The sequence below is a fragment of the Dermacentor andersoni genome, chromosome 1 (assembly GCF_023375885.2).
Source record: "Dermacentor andersoni chromosome 1, qqDerAnde1_hic_scaffold, whole genome shotgun sequence".
Taxonomy (NCBI): Eukaryota; Metazoa; Arthropoda; class Arachnida; order Ixodida; family Ixodidae; genus Dermacentor; species Dermacentor andersoni.
Window position 1 is genome coordinate 329,341,014 of NC_092814.1, and position 16,753 is coordinate 329,357,766.

Below are 16,753 nucleotides of genomic sequence, written 5' to 3' on the forward strand. Positions count from 1 at the left end.
ATGCATGGTATACACGGACGTCTTTGCATTTCACCCCTTCGAAATAAGGCCGACACCGCAGGTATTTGATCCTGCACCCCCTGGCATTGCAGCCGAACCGGTTACATTACACATTTGATTCAGTTGTGACATACTATCGCATTTATTTATTTATTTATTTATTTATTTATTTATTTATTTATTTATTTATTTATTTATAAGCGTGGACCTGTGACACAAATCATTATGTCCATTAAATCCACCTGCCCGATATGATGCCACAAAAATGGATGCTTTGGACACGAAAAATCAATTCAGCCGAATAATTCTGGTGAATGCCCTTTGCGTCGTTTTTCACTAAAACGTCACGGCCTCTTTCGAAAAACGTCGATTGAGATTTTAGCTTCTGCTGATCGGTTAGATTAGGCGCATGGAAAACTCGAACACGGTCCCCATCGGCACACGAGGCTGTGAAAGCAAGCTTGTGCTTCCAAGAGGGTAGGGAGAGGGGAGGGGGGCAGACAGGGCTGTGTGAAGGCCTTTGACAGCGTTGCACCGTCTGCGCGCATGCGCGCATTCACTGTATTTTTATTCGTCTCGTTCCCTCCAGGTTTCCATTTACCTTATTCTTGCACCTGCGTAGAAGCCATCCAGATGCTTTTCTGGTTAACATTCCTGTCTTTCCCCCTCCTTTTCACCTCTCTCTTTCCGTTTTCAAACAGTAAACAACTGTAACAAAGGTATGCGGACCCCATGCACTGTGGAGCATTCTTTAGGCAAAGCTTTCATTGGTGTTTGGGCAATACGCTGCTATTCTTTAGTGACATTTGCAAGTACAAAGCACATGACCAAGTTGAACACACTTAACCGGTAAACGTCGCACTCTATGCAAACTTTTGCTACTCCAACATGCGTATCTCACGCATGACGAGGAAGAAGTGACTATGATAGTAAGACGGTCAAAAGAATAACGGCGTTCGAATGACGACGACGACTTGAGGACGGCATAATTACTATGGAATGATGAAGTCGGAATGAAGACGAAAAAACGACAACGACTGCATACAACAACGGCATGATAACGGCGAAATGGTGACAACTGGTTGATTACGACGGTGTAACGACTCGTGATGACGTCTTTGTGATGAAATTACGGCCATGGAAAATGACTGCGGCGTAATGACAAAGGCCTAACAATGCTAGATTCACAAGAACGAAAGGACCACGGCAGAGAGAGGACAACTGCACGAGGACATGGCATAGTTACGTACTAATGAGAATGGCAGAATGACGACAACGGACTGACGACAAATGGGTGATGACAATGGAATGACGGCGATGGAACGAAGACAACTGCGTGGTTGTGGTGTGACATCGACAGAATGGCGACCATGCATGGGTGACGACGGTCTAGGGCGAATGGCGCGCGACGGAATCAAGACGGCGGCGTAGTGAAGTGTTGGCAACGAAGTCGACGCGTTTGTATTGCACCCTAAAGGCCAACTGTAACGAAATTTTCGACCGCGTAAAAAGCCCAGTTTCAGGTAATTTGGACATGTAGTAGCCTCTGTGCAAAATCTGACGCTTGAAATACGGGTCTGTGGGTAAAGCTCGCAAAAATCAATGTCTTTCATAAAGAACCTGAAAAACTCAGTGCCCTTCCACTCTGAAGAAGGATGACCAGCGGAGCTATGTATCATCATCAGCCTGGTTACGCTCACTGCAGGGCAAAGGCCTCTCCCATACTTCTCCAACTGCCCCGGTCATGTACTAATTGTGGCAATGTTGACCCTCCAAACTTCCTAATCTCATCTGCCCACCTAACTTTCTGTCGCCCCCTGCTACGCTTCCCTTCCCTCGGAATCCAGTCCGTAACCCTTAATGACCATCGGTTATCTTCCCTCCTCATTACATGTCCTGCCCATGCTCGTTTCTTTTTCTTTATTTCAACTAAGATCTCATTAACTCGCGTTTGTTCCCTCACCCAATCTGCTCTTTTCTTATCCCTTAACGTTACCCCCATCATTCTTCTTTCCATAGCTCGTTGCGTCGTCCTCAATTTAAGTAGAACCCTTTTCGTAAGCCTCCAGGTTTCTGCCCCGTACGTGAGTACTGGTAAGACACAGCTGTTATACACTTTTCTCTTGAGGGATAATGGCAACCTGCTGTTCATGATCTGAGAATGCCTGCCAAACGCACCCCAGTCCATTCTTATTTTTCTGGTTATTTCAGTCTCATGATCCGGATCCGCGGTCACTGTGTATGTGAGCCCCTTAATGGCGAACTTCACCTCCGCTGCGGGTCGGCCCGGCATTTCACTACCTTCGGGATCGGTCCCCGTATGGGGAGTGCCTAACGCCTGCGTCGCCTCTGCCGCGGGTGGGCCCGGCATTGTACTATCTTTCGGATTTTGTTTCTACACGCGGACACGATAGTCGGGAAAGTAGACCGTAAGAGCTTCGCTGTAAAAAAAAAAACGCCGCCATTATCGCCCCGCGGAAGTGACGTACAGTGAAGAATGTGGAGAACCAGCGCCCGTGCCGTTTGCTTTCCTTGCTTGTATTCCGTTCCGGTGCATCAGCGAACAGGTCCCGCACATCTGGGGCCCTATAACGTAAAACTATTCCAATCTGTTTTTATTTCAATCTCCTGACGTCAAACTTACGTAACCACCGAAGCAAGCATCGGGCGGTAACCCACCGCGTTGTGTGAAAAACGCAATCAAATGAGGTCCTCGTTTATAGGAGGACACATAATTTACTTTCAAAGCGTATAGCATTGTCCAAATTGAGCAATTTTTCTTATCTAATTGGCTGACACGAGGCGAAGAGCATGCTCAAGTGGAGAGGGTTTTGATGGGGCCGAGCCAGCGCAGTGAAAGCAGATAACCGGATGAGAAGGGTGGTGCCGTCGTCTGCGATTGGTCCGCTTTCCCTTACTTAGCTTGCGGTGGCTATTCGAAAATCGCGTCGGCGTGCAACGGGAGGTTAAAGATGCCGCTAAAACGCGCCCTCAGCAAGGAAGAGTTGGCAGAGTGATGTGTATACGTGTCGAAATGGCTCGATAATGTTTTACTGCCACGCAAAACAGTTTATTATACGCAAATAAACCGTGTTCACTACCAAGTGCGTGTAGCGAGTGCCTGAATGATCAGCGGGCACGCATCTTCTATTCCTTTTGGAACGGGGCACTGCCCTGCTATTCAGAAAAAAATTCAGTTTTATTCGGCCTATTAATGCGCCTGTAACGCGTACACGTCACTTTGACACGGTGAGTTTCGCGGTTTTATGACGTCGCATGACAGTCAAACGAAGTGAGCGTAGCCCAAATACGCTTGACCTATAGTAGAGTGCTAATGGGGGAAAACGCGTCAAATGATAAATAATTGCTTCTTTCGTTTGGTACACTCACGCATAATCAGTGTGCTCATATCATACCATGGATGAGGCGTTTTCGCCGTTTTCGTGACGTCGCGTGGCAGACAGGCGAAAGGGGGGGTGGTCCGAAAACTTTTTGACCAATCGTGGAGGGCTGATTGCAGAATTGAAATAGAAAAGCTTTGAATAGCTTTACGTTATACCAACCCTGCTGGCTTTGTTAGCTGCTTCGTGCGCTGTGACAACGCCGCTGCGAACACGCATTGTTGTTCTAATGCGAAGTATTCTCCGAGTCCAGGCTGTTTTCTCTATCTGGTTGTCTACTTTCAACAGCAGGGCCTCGATGCGTTCGGCCTCCGCTCGAAGAAGAGCCCATTGGGATGGCCAAAAAAAAGTGCGGTATAGTCCGGCTTAACGCGGACGCGATCAACGAATCGCGCAGTTACGCTACATCGGCGAGAATTGGACGCTCTAGCCTGGTGTGGCTGGCGCAGTTATAAACCTGTCCTATTGCACGCCGGAGCAGCTCTAACAGGCTACATCGTGGGCTAGCTTGGGTGACCAGCAGCATACTGTTCGGGTTCACTGAAGCGAGCGTGTTGCGTTTGCACCTTACACAAACAAAGAAGCGCTCGCTTACCGCGCACTTGTGAGCTAGCGCTGCGGTAACAACTGATCGCCGAGCTGCTGCGGGTCACGTTTAACGCGCAGGGCAAAATTTGAGCGATCTTAGCATCTCCGGTATGACGATTCCGACTACACCAGCCGCTGCCTGGCACGCTAGAAAGGCCGGAGTCGTCGACCGATCTGACCGATCAGACAACTACCGCCATCTGTAGTAAAGGGAGATAAGTAGCTGAGGCTCGGCACTGCCGGGCTAGAAAGGGCTTTGTGCTAAGTGTGCATAAACTCACGGCTAGACAGGCCGGCCGGACTGCGGCCGTGATAAAACTGTAGAATAAAGAACCGACTTCGCCTATTCCGCTCTGGAGGCATTGCATTCCTGCATGGCTTGCCGCCGCATACGCCATGGCCGCCGCGTCGCCTTCACCTTCGTGACAAATGCGGCATGTGGTTCCTGCTCGCTTCTGGCGCTGTGTCAGAAGGGATTTCGTTCGCTTACTTCGACGCGTCCGATGTAGAGACGCACGAAACACCTTGAACATAATGAACCGCCGGAAATGATCGCTCAAGAATATCGCCCTTGAATAAAACTTACCTTTGAACGTTACACTTTGGTTTTCGTGCGCCGTCGAGGCACATAGAAAGCGTTTGTCAAGCAGATCATGATGCACTCATCATGATCTGTTCGGCAAACCATGTGGGGCGATCCCGGCGCCAGTGCAGGGCTAGGAGCAATGCATCGATTGAACTTTGGCGAAAAACATTTCTCGAATACAAACGGAAAACAACTGTGTGTATCGTAGCGAAGACGAAGCAGTTATAGGAGTAATTTCAAAGTAATAACATAAAGGTTTTGTAAACTGCATTGAAATGTGCGATTGTGCCATATATCACTTTGAAGAGCACTGTGCGTATTGGGCGCACTTCACTTCACTTTATTTCCTTAAAGACCTCACAAGGGGGTGTTACATAAGGGGTGGGTTGTGCAGAGATGTTACTAATGCCACAGGTTTTTAACAAGACAGGTATATGGATACACTTTGAATAAAACGCGATGGACAGGTGATTGAAACAATGTCGTGGGGAAGGCCATTCTATTCTGAAGCTGCGCGGCAAAAAAAAAAAAAAATGATGCAGAAAAAGCGCACATTATGGGATCAGTGATGAACAAGTTGCACTACATTAGGCGCAACGTATCTGCAACAAACTAACTGCACAATTGATTGGCGATGATGTATATCTAAATATAAATATTTTATCAGGGAATTCGTTCGACAGCAACCAAGCTGCTCTTCTTCTAGTGGCTGACATTGTTGCCTCTCAAGTGCAAATGCCTTTGTAGCTTTTGACCTTTAGCCATCTCGAGATATGCTTAAACGGAGTGCTACGCTTTTGACAGGTGTTCACTACTCCTTGAATAAATATTTGAATGCAATAAAAATTTGAAATGTGTAGTTTTTTTGTATAACATACGCTTGCTCCTCGTTCGCCCGGATAGCTCAGTCGGTAGAGCGTTAGGCTTTTAACCTAACGGTCCGGGGTTCGAGCCCCCGTTCGGGCGATTTTCTTTTTTTTTACATCATGGTTTGTGAACGATAATTAAAATAGTGTCAATTAACGCCTTGAAACTGCGCGGTGGACTATGAGGAACGGCGCGGTGGAGAGCTCGGGGTTAATTTAAACCAGGGGCCGTATTCTGTAAGGGTTCGCTCTGGCTGTTACGTCTGGGTTACGTCACTCGGAGAAACAGTGGAACGTTGCGGCGCGAGGGAGACCGATGAACGAGCGCCGTTCTGCGGTAAGGTCACGTCATCATTTTTGTTTGTACCTTGGGGATGATACAGCAATTAATTAAAGGATGTTGCTTGCGTAGTAAAAAAATATTCGTTTGTATACAACACTTGCACACATAATTTCCAGTAATAACTGTGAGCTTCCGTCGCGGATAGCTGGTGGTTTAATTTTACCCGCGTTATTTATTTATTTATTTATTTATTTATTTATTTATTTATTTATTTATTTATTTATTTATTTATTTATTTTCTGTGGCGAGTAGGTGCACCATACGTTAAGCAATCAAATTGTTTCTATGCGTATAGGCCGCGGCTCTAATAGGAATTTGTTTAGCCGTGGCTGAGCTTCCTAGGGTGGACAATTGCGATGACAGTTCCGTCCACACATCCCAGAACTTCGAGAACAATGCCGCGGTGCCGCCTGCTTTACATGCCTTGTTCCCCTTGGCTGGTCCGCGTCGCACTTGCCTGCTGCGCCGCGGTGCACGCTTGCGCTCTGAAAGCTTGAGACAGGACAGATGCGTTCGCGGGGGGGGGGGGGGGGGGGGGGTATTTCTCTTCCTCAGCGTTGTGTACTGCGCAGCCATTGCTCGTGATCGAGTACGTATGCGAGCATCCGACGGCCACGCAACGCACCGAAACTCTTGCAACAGCTCAACTGACGAGGGCGACAGGACGTACGCACGCCGACAGAGACGCCCGTCAACTCGCAAATGATGAGCGAGCAATGCGCGTGGCTGCCTAGGCGCAACGTAGTGCAACTGAGACATCAACGGTTGCGTACAGTTCTTCAATATGCGCCATATCCGCATCGCTTTGCCACCAGGTTCACGCGTCGTCTGCATAGGCGGTATTTAATAGTTTCTAATAGCAAAATTAGGCAATTACCAGCGCTGCGGCTTTGCCAATAATACTTTCACAGTATACGCTAGGCATTTATAGTCATTTTAGCCCCTGGTGAAATTTCGTTGCAGTCGGCCTCTGAGTCTGCGCTTACATATATCACGTACCACCCCGGCCGTCTTGGATTTAAATATATACGGTACTACTTTGCGCTATTCCCGGGACTTGCCAAATGTGCTAGACAGCCGGGTTAGCATAACGTGAAGCTATCACAGACTACTTCTATTCCATTTGAACAATCAGCCCTCCACGACTGACAAAAATATTTCGGGCTACGCCCACTCCGCCCGTCTGTCACACGATGTCACCAAAACCGCAAAAGCTCGCCATCTGATATTACGCGTACACGTGATTATGCATGATTAGACCGAACGAACGAAATACAGTTATTTTCGATTCCACACCTTTTTCGCCGTAAGCCCACCGCTATTGGCCAAACGTTTTTAGGCTGCGCCCACTTCGCCTTTCTAATTACGACGCGACGTCACAAAACCGCGAAAACTCACCAAGTCTTAAATATAGGTTAATATGCTGAACAAAACTTTTTTTTTCGGAATAGCCCGAGACTATCCCGTTCCGAAAGCAATAGAAGATGTCTGCCCACAGGTCGCGCTCGCACTGGCTACTCAGAACTGCCAGGGAGAATGAATTAATTTGCGTATAATAAAAAAATTTTACGTGGCAATATGACGATGTAAAAGTCTTTCAAAACGTATATGACATCGCTCTGCCAACTCTTCTTCACTGAGGATCCGTTTTAGTGGCATTTTTACCCTACCGTTGCACGCCGCCGCGATTTTCGACCAGCCACCGCGAAGTAAGCAAACCGAAGAGAACACACCTTCCCCCATCTGTATGCTCCTCGCCTCTTTTGAGCCAAATATTTAGGAACAACTGTCAAGGTAGGCAATGCTATTTACCTTTGAAGCAAACAAAGTGACCTCCTATATACGAGGCAAGCGTTTGATCGAGCGTTTCAAACAACGCTGCAGGTCACCGCCCGATGCTTGCGTCGGCGGTTACGTAAAGTTGACCTCAGAATATTGGAATAAAAACAAATTGAAGTAGTTTTACGTTACATGGCACCGGAAGTCATCAGCCACAAAGTGGGGGAAAGAAGCAAAGGAAGCTTTGCTTTTAAATGGACACTATGTACACGCTTGCGATAGATTATGCTCTCGAACGAAAGCCAGCACCTTGTAAGATTCGTCGGACGATCTCGCCGCTGCCACCATTTGTTAGAGTTGTCGGACGATCTACGAGCTGTAGGCCGATCTCACCGCTGCCATTCAGATGTAAGATTTGGCAGTCGTAGCTGTAGGAAGGAGCTTGACTCTTCGTCGGGACTTAGGAGAGCAGGATTTATTTACATGTTATTTACAGTTGAACATGAGATACATCGACAGTCTAGCATGACTCCCAAATGGGGCCCGCAAGACGAGCATACAGCAAACAGCTTACGAGCACACAGCTCTCGAGTGCTTTTCCAGCATGACAACGAGCACTCAGCTCACGAGTACATTGACGAGCACGACAACGAGCACCCAACTCACGAGTACATTTCGACCACGACAACGAGCACTCACTAGCAGCCGACAATCGCTGCTTATATGCACTCCGCTCGACGTCATAGTTCGACGTCATTGTAGATGACCCGCCCTTTTGGAGGAGGCGGGCTCACATACACGTGTTGCACAAGTTTCAGTGCCGCACAGGTTTCAGTGCCGCACAGGTTTCAGTGCCGCACAGGTTTCAGTGCCGTACAAGTTTCAGAGCCGTACTGGTTTCAGTGCCGTACAGGTTTCAGTGCCACACAGGTTTCAGTGCTATCTCGAGGGCCGACGACCTTTGCAGAACAGCCGTCGCCTCTAAATTCCAGAGCGTACCTCACACAGGGGCCTCCACCGCGGTCCATTGTTTGGCGTAAATGGCTGGCAAACTTGCACTGCAGCTGGCCGTGCTTAACAGCGCCTCCATGGCCCGGAAAATCTCGACTGTCCAGTGCTGGCAACCGCTGGGCAGGAAGAGAATGGCTGGCGAGCAAGACGATGGCTTTGCTCTCTGCAACCCCTGCGCACTTGGAATGCCTTCAACCATCTCACAACAACTGGCACGGAAGAGTCAACCCGGCAACACAATACCACTCAGCGTTCAAACGCCCGGAATGAGCTGTTAACCTACCAGGCTTCCTATCACAATTTCAATGCAAGTCACTCAAATGTTAATTCCAAATTTCGCCCCAAAATTGCGTGCCGCCAAAGCGAGCGTTCACGTTCCTCTTGAGTTCGACCAAACCCGACCGTCGCGCTGCACCAGAGTAAAGGTTTACGCAGAACTAAACTGAAGGCTCTTAACCACCAATACCCGAACATAACTTGAGCAGCCTAGCTTCACGAACAGTATGTTCTTACCCTATCGCAGTGGCGTACTTATCTCAGGTACGGTTGCCACTGAATCGTCTGGCCAACTCCACAGGCACGTAATCACAATCGCGCTAGCTTTGTGGTCCCTTTTCAGAACGCGCCCTTGCGTCGTACGTAAGCGTTTCGACACGCTTACTCACATTTGTACCTTTAGTCCATACAGGACATGTACCTTAAACGACCAACTACACTTGCGTAACTCACACACTCCGCAGAGCCCTTAAAAAAAAAAACACCTCTGCTAATAACTCGTTCTACGCACGCTCACTAGCGAAGTCAGAATACGGCTGCCCTCCACACACACGAGCAATCCATGCAAACATTCTGCTTCCTTCCGTCCACACAAGACACGCGCTAATGGACCTAAGAGCTCTTCTCAGTGCAAATCACGCACTTACTGAAAATATACGCGCTTCACCATAGAAAATAAAAAACACATAAAGAAGAAGGTTAACTAAAACACACGCGCGTTACCATAGGCCTCTCAACGATAACCTTTACTCAGGTTACTCGCACACACAAAAAAAGAAAGCCTATGTACTCATTAATGAACATCTCGCGAGACTACAGGTTTACTTAAAACGCGTCTTTCAACTCTTGGAGCTTCTCGAACGAAAACATAAAGAAAGCTCATACCTTACTTATTGAAAGAAACTTAAAATGCGAAATTTTCAAGCGCTCAAAAATAAAATAAAACAACATCTTGCACTTCTACGGAAGCTCTCTTGGCCTCCCGTTCCAAACGCTTACGTCTGACTCATGCTTTTGAGCCATACCCAAGGTGGTCGGGGTCCGAAAGCTACTCTGGCTACCGAGGAACAACAAAAGGGCTGACTCACTGTCAGCTCCCCCAAGACGTTACAGTTTAATGTCAATTTGCGTCCTGGCGCCCCGCTTTCATCATGACCTCGATTGACCGCGTCGCTACTCCCCACCTGGTCTCGTCTTGCCACCTTGCGCTCCCTCGCCCTACACGCTGAGCTTCGAAAAGAACGACGAGGAATTTAACTGCACCGTGCCCTTTGTCCGCGTCCGTGCAGAACATGCTTCTCGGTCTCCTTTTGATCGGTGGCTCGAACGTGTTGGGTGCGTCAACATCGTCAACGACGACCGCACCTTTCTTTTCTCCGCGCCCTGCCTTTCCGCGCCTGTCGCCGTCTTTGGCTTCGCTACATTAGCCATTGCATTCCGATCTTTAAGGCGCTTCTTTCTGCGGCGCTTTCTCTTTGACTTCTTTTTCATGTCGCCTTCTGGCGCCTCGTGCTGGCCGGAACACATCTCGTCGGCCCGGATCGGTCTCTTACCCGCACAGTCTGAGTGATTAATAACTAAATCACCCCTCTCTAGGCTACCTAGACTGGCGGAGAGCTGCACCGATCCCTGAATAATGCAGTTGTATTCTCTTGAGCTACGCCGCTCGCAATCCTGAGAATTACGCTCAACTGCATCGTCCAGCTGGCACTTCTGTTCGGCACGCAGATCTAGGTCGACATGGGTGCTCGTGTCTATCGGGTCAGCAGTACACTTTACTTCGCTAGCAACCTCGCTAACATTACAAGCGACGCACACGCGCGGTAACTGTGCCAATTTGTTCGCAGCTGGCCAGCTGTCTCTACAGTCCTCTGTTGGCATAGCACCTCGTCGCTCTCACTCTGGCCTTTAACGGCCTCTGCTGCCACTAAGGCATTGTTAGCTGCTAGCACTTCGAGTTCACTTATAAACGTGCTGCTAATCTCGCAGGTGATGCTACTTCACTCGGCTTTTGAGCAAAATGTGCTATCTACTTCCTCCCACTTTCGCTGCGTCCAGCCTACAGATTTCTCCAGCCGCTGTTGACTTTACTCGATTAACTGCTCAAAACCTTCAATCTGTTTGTACAATGCCTCAATGTACTGCCTCGTTACTTCTGTTAGGCCTTCTTCCTGTGAAATGCTTTTCAGTTTCTGCCTTGCTTCTTCCTGTTCTTGCTTAAATTATTCCTGTTCTTGCCTAATTGCTTCCTGTTCCCGTTTTTTGCTCAGAATTCGGTTACCTATATGTTCGATGAATTTCAAATCATTCTCACTTTCGAGAATTGTCTTACGAATTTCTGTTTCCGTCAAGTCCTCCTCTACGTCTACCTCGATCTCTTCACACAACCACAACAGCTCAGCTCTCGCCAAACACATTAGGACCATGGTCGCTACTTTAAGCTTTGGCTCTCCTGTCACACAATACTTGCTGCGATACCCACGCAAATCAAAATACAAGTAAAAGATCCCAGCGAGTCAAATCCAAAAACACAGAGAAATTGAAGCCTGGTAAATCTTACAGCCAAAACCAAACGCTTACCCACTGAAGCAGCACCATATCACCAGTCCTTCTTCGCCGTACCCAGTCAGTTGCAAGAGGTGGTCAATCCCAAGTCGCCTCCGACTTGATGAGGATACCGGTCGGTCACCATGTGCCAACGTCCGTCAGCTGCCGTTGCTGTCTCCGAGTCGTAGGCCGATCTCACCGCGGCCACCCAGATGTAGGAGTTGGAGCGGTCGTAGTCGTTGGGAGGACCTTGGAGCGACAGGACTAGGCAAGCAGGCTTTATTTTCATGTTATTTACAGTTGAACATGAGATACATCGACAGTCTAGCATGACTCCCAGATGGAGCCCGCAAGACGAGCATACAGCAAACAGCTTACGAGCACACAGCTCACGAGTACATTTCGAGCATGACAACGAGCACTCAGCTCACGAGTACATTGACGAGCACGACAACGAGCACCCAGCTCACAAGTACATTTCGAGCACGACAATAAGCACTCACTAGCAGCCGACAATCGCTGCTTATATGCACTCCGCTCGACGTCATAGTTCGACGTCATTGTAGATGACCCGCCCTTTTGGAGGAGGCGGGCTCACATACACGTGTTGCACAGGTTTCAGTGCCGCACAGGTTTCAGTGCCGTACAGGTTTCAGTGCCGCACAGGTTTCAGTGCTATCTCGAGGGCCGACGATCTTTGCAGAACAGCCGTCGCCTCTAAATTCCAGAGCGGACCTCGCACAGGGGCCTCCACCGCGGTCCATTGTCTGGCGTAAATGGCTGGCAAACTTGCACTGCAGCTGGCCGTTCTTAACAACCTCCATTCTGAAAAGTAATGCTGTATTTTAAAGTGAAATTTCTTTTGGGTAGCCCGCCACAACTCTGCGCCCGCTGGTCGGTGTGTTGGTCGGTCTCTGGCAGGATTTGTTGGTTGACATATATTTTAACATTGACATTTATAAGCACCGCCTGTTGGTCGACAAAGTAATGCGATAAGTGCAGCCCTGTGCTGCGTAATCAAACATTATATGAAGACATAAAACCTGCAAATATAGTGAACGCACTCGGGCACTTCTTGAGCCCACGCACAACTTATTAGCGCAATGATAGAAACGCCAAATTGGATTCCTTTTTCAGTTTCCGCAACCCCATTGTTAAAACCTCTGTATTGGCCATCAGATGCTCGCGCTTATAGCACTGAGTATTCAGCAACTAAATAGTGCCAGTGAGCGCCCCAACGTTATGCCTTTTCAAACAATGTTCTACTATATCAACATGCTAAATATAACGTCGGCTCAGGTATTTCAGAAGCGTACTGAAGCACTGAGGCTGTACATTACACGAACGTAGATGCTTTATTTCATGGTATATTGTTTAATAACGCAAAGCACAGATGTGCTGACTTCACAGCTTTGTCGATCGACATGAAGTGCTTATAAAAGTTGGTCCTAACATATCTATCCACAAACATAACCTGCAAAACGCTTTCTCGCGGTGCACTATAGTCAAACGAAGCTTCTATATTATGTGTTTACGGTACATTTGCTCTTGTGGCTGTACATATATGGCCGTTGGGAAGGACAGCGTTCGTCAGTTGACCCTATGGGCGTGAATCCTTCAGGTCACCCACATTTGTTAAATCCGTGTTCTTTTTTTAAGTTTTACGAGTGGCTGCCGCAGATTCCACGCCTGCTGGCAGTCGCCAGCCCGCAGCGGTAGTCGACGAAGGCAACCGCTGCTGCTTGTTCTTCGAGCCCATCACCGCCTGCGCCCTCAGCTTGGGCTCGTCGCTTGCGCAAACGGTTTGATGGCATGCAGTGTGGCACAGTGTTGCCTTAGTGTGGCGTGGTCCTGCTAGCCACGCCGTGGCACCACAGCTTTGTTTTTCAAGAAGTGATCTCGTGACAACGGAGATCTACTAGTTGACGGTCCTCTCGAAGAGCGTGCTCGGCAACGCCGTGCATACTGCAACGTTTCGAAAGCGACGTAGTTCGGGAACAGGTGTTGACACTCATGCAGAATAGGTGACGCAAAATGCTCTGTTGAATATCAGTGGGTACCACCTCCGCTCTCAGTGGCGACCATCTAGGATGGGGGAAAATCGGAAATAAATTTGCGTGCACAGAGACCTCCCTTTTTGAATGAATTATGTTTAATGGGTTCATTGATTTACTTGATCTTCTTTGATTTTGCCACTTAGTATGTGCCACTTGATGTGAGCGCGTCCTTGGCCGATCCTACAGAATGCGTATGTGCCACTGTGGCACAACTAGGTACAGAATCTCTAAAAGTTGCTTGATACGTGTCGTGTTTTTCTGTGCATACGCCTGTTCTCACCATTCTTGGCTCGATAAGCATCGTGCATCGTTTTCGTCCTTGTGACATCGATGCCTATACGTCTGACACAGTGAAATCGCCTGATTTGGAGTTTGTATTTCGTAACAGCTTGCCAGTGATGCAGTACTCAAACGTAAAAGTAGCATGGCAAATAAATTTGTCACCTTTGCGGTGGATAAACGCGCTACATATAGGATGAAAGTAAACACAATAGTACGCATCACCGCTACTGGTAAAGCATTTAGTTAACCGCTTCACTAAAAAAAAAAAGAAAATGCTCCTGTGCCGTACTTTGGGTGCACGTTAAGGAATCCCAGCTGGGGCCGTATTCTGTAACGGTTCGCTTTGGAACCAGTTCGCTCTCACGAACGCCATTGGTCGGCGCTTCGTTGTCGTCATCTCCGGTGGGCGTGACTACAAATTTTGTCGTCGTCACACAGGTTGTCAATCACCTGGAAGTGAACCCGTCGTCTACTACGAGCGGTACCGCGGAGGAGTGGTTCGCTGGAGCAGCGTTGGCTCCAGGCTCGCGCGCAGCCGCGACCATGATCCCGAGGGTTGCTAGGGTAACCGTGGCCGTCTGCTAGGTTTGCACTGGCCGGCGCGGCGAGGGAGACGCCGATAGCGGCTGTTTTGGTTGTGTTGCTGGAAAGCGTTGGCCAAAGACAACGACGTGACGAGGCAACGGCGCGACATCATGACCGCGAAGGACAGTTCCGAAGGCACTTTAGGCCTTTAGGCTCTCCAAAAACAGAATGCGATAGATTTGCGACGAGCTACAATATCGCGGGCCACAAGATTTAGTAGCGTTGGCGTTGCGACGTAAGTGCTGTGCGCGCTACGTTTTCTTTCTTTTGTCTTATTTTTCTTTTTTTTCTTTTTTTGCACCGGGTTGTTGTCAGCAGTGTGCCTGAAGTGTAGAAGCTATTGGGTTGTCGCAACCGTCAGTCAGTCTCAACATTAGACAGTTTTAGAATAACGTTTGTTGCCTTACGTACACTAAACGTAAGCACATTTGCGGGACATTACGGTGCGTGTCCTATCAAGTCTTTTAGTTTGCCTTACGGAAACATAAACGTAAAGAAAACGTTATAGAACAGGGCACCATCTGGTGCCTCCTGCCAAACGTATCCAAGCCAAGACGATCCATTAACAACCATCCTGTTGTTGCTATGTGGACGCGTCTCGTTAAGGGCACATTCACACCGGCGACTGACAGTGGTCGCGCGACCAAGTTGGTCGCAAAGCGACCAGTCGCAAATGGTCGCAAACGGTCGCCTTTCTTGAAAAGCGACCATTTTGGGCCAGTCGCTCTTTGCGCGATTTTTCAGTCGCGCGACCGTGGTCGCAAAACTGATAAGCCAATCAGCGGCGCACCGGAAGTGATCTTTCGTGTGTCTACATCCGGCCTCCTCCGGCGTCGCGTTCAAATTCCGCGTAGATTCCGAGAGTTCTCGCTGAGAACGATAATCTCCGGGATTGCGACTTGCGGGTCGCGCTCAGCCGGGCTTGCCGGTGTGAACATCAGTCGCCTTCGGTCGCTTTTTGATTGCGAGTCGCAAATGGTTGCGCGACCTCCTCAAGTCGCCGGTGTGAATGTGCCCTAAGAGTACGGGTGCCAGAATCACCGAACTATCTCAGAAAATGGACGCGCTATGCGCTCATAACTAACCTTTCAGGTGAGTTAAGAGAAAGCGAAAGCTCATTACAATACTGGCGTTCAAGGCGAGTGAGAACGTAGCCATCACGAGAATTCACAATGAAGCGGGAGCCATGGGTGCCGCCATGTTCGAGAACGCTATTTCTTAGCGCCCGTAAACATTACGGACGTTAACTCGCCAAAATAACGGACGTTATCATAGCGCACGTGAACCGCAGAAACCCAATAACGTTCCGAACATGCGCATTGAGGACGACGCTATTTCTTTACGTACGTAATGCTTTTACGTTCGGTTGCAAACGCTAAACTAAAACTGTCTATTACCGCCGTCGCTAGGGTCATTACGGTTGAGGGAAAGGAAAAAGGGTTTGAGATTTCTCTCCACGGTACCGGAGAAAGCTGCAGTCAAGAACGCTTCCATGACCGCGGCAATGTTCTCGAAGTTCTGGGATGAGTGGACGGAACTCGCATCGCAATAGACCGCCCTAGGAAGCTCAACCACGGCTAAACGAAATCCTATTAGAGCCACGGCCTATACGCAAAGAAACAATGTGATTGCATAACGTATGGCGCACCACGTCGCCACAGAAAAATAAATAAACAACGCAGATAAAATTAAACCACCAGCTATCCACGTCGAAAGCTCACAGTTATTACTGGAAATTATATGTGCAAGTGTTGTATACAAACCAATATGTTTTACTACGCAAACATCCTTTAAATAATTACTATATCATCCCCAAAGTACAAACAAAAATGATGACGTGACCTTACGGCAGAACGCCGCTCGTTCATTGGTCTCCCTTGCGCCGCAACGTTCCACTGTTTCTCCAATTGACGTAACCCAGACGTAACAGCCAGAGCGAACCCTTACAGAATACGGCCCCTGGTAATTAATCCTGAGCTCTCTACCGAGCCGTTCCTCATAACCCACTGCGTAGTTTCAAGGCATTAAATGACACGGTTTAAATTATCGTTCACAAACCATGATGTAAAAAAAAAACTTAAAAAAAGAAAAGAAACGCCCGAACGGGGGCTCGAACCCCGGACCGTTAGGTTAAAAGCCTAACGCTCTACCTACTGAGCTATCCGGGCGAACGCGGATCAACCGTATGTCATACAAAAAACTGCACATTTTAAATTTTTATCGCATTGAAATATTTATTTAAGGAGTAGTGAACACCTGTCAGAAGCGTAGCACTCCGTTTAAGCATATCTCGAGATGGCTAAAAGTTAAAAGCTACAAAGGCATTCGCAGTTGCGAGGCAACAATGTCAGCCACTAGAAGAAGAGCAGCTTGGTTGCTGTCGAACGAATTCACTGATAAAATATATATATTTATATATACATCATCGCCAA

The 16,753-nt window shown here is 48.3% G+C and overlaps 2 non-coding genes across 2 annotated transcripts; one reads left to right on the forward strand and one right to left on the reverse strand.

The window, feature by feature from the left end:
- The first annotated feature begins 5,468 nt into the window (after positions 1-5,468).
- On the forward strand, positions 5,469-5,541 carry TRNAK-UUU (transfer RNA lysine (anticodon UUU)). Its single transcript has one exon. It is a non-coding gene; the product is annotated as a tRNA-Lys (tRNA).
- Positions 5,542-16,416: 10,875 nt separating this feature from the next.
- Positions 16,417-16,489, reverse strand: TRNAK-UUU (transfer RNA lysine (anticodon UUU)). Its single transcript has one exon. It is a non-coding gene; the product is annotated as a tRNA-Lys (tRNA).
- Between the last annotated feature and the right edge of the window lie 264 nt (positions 16,490-16,753).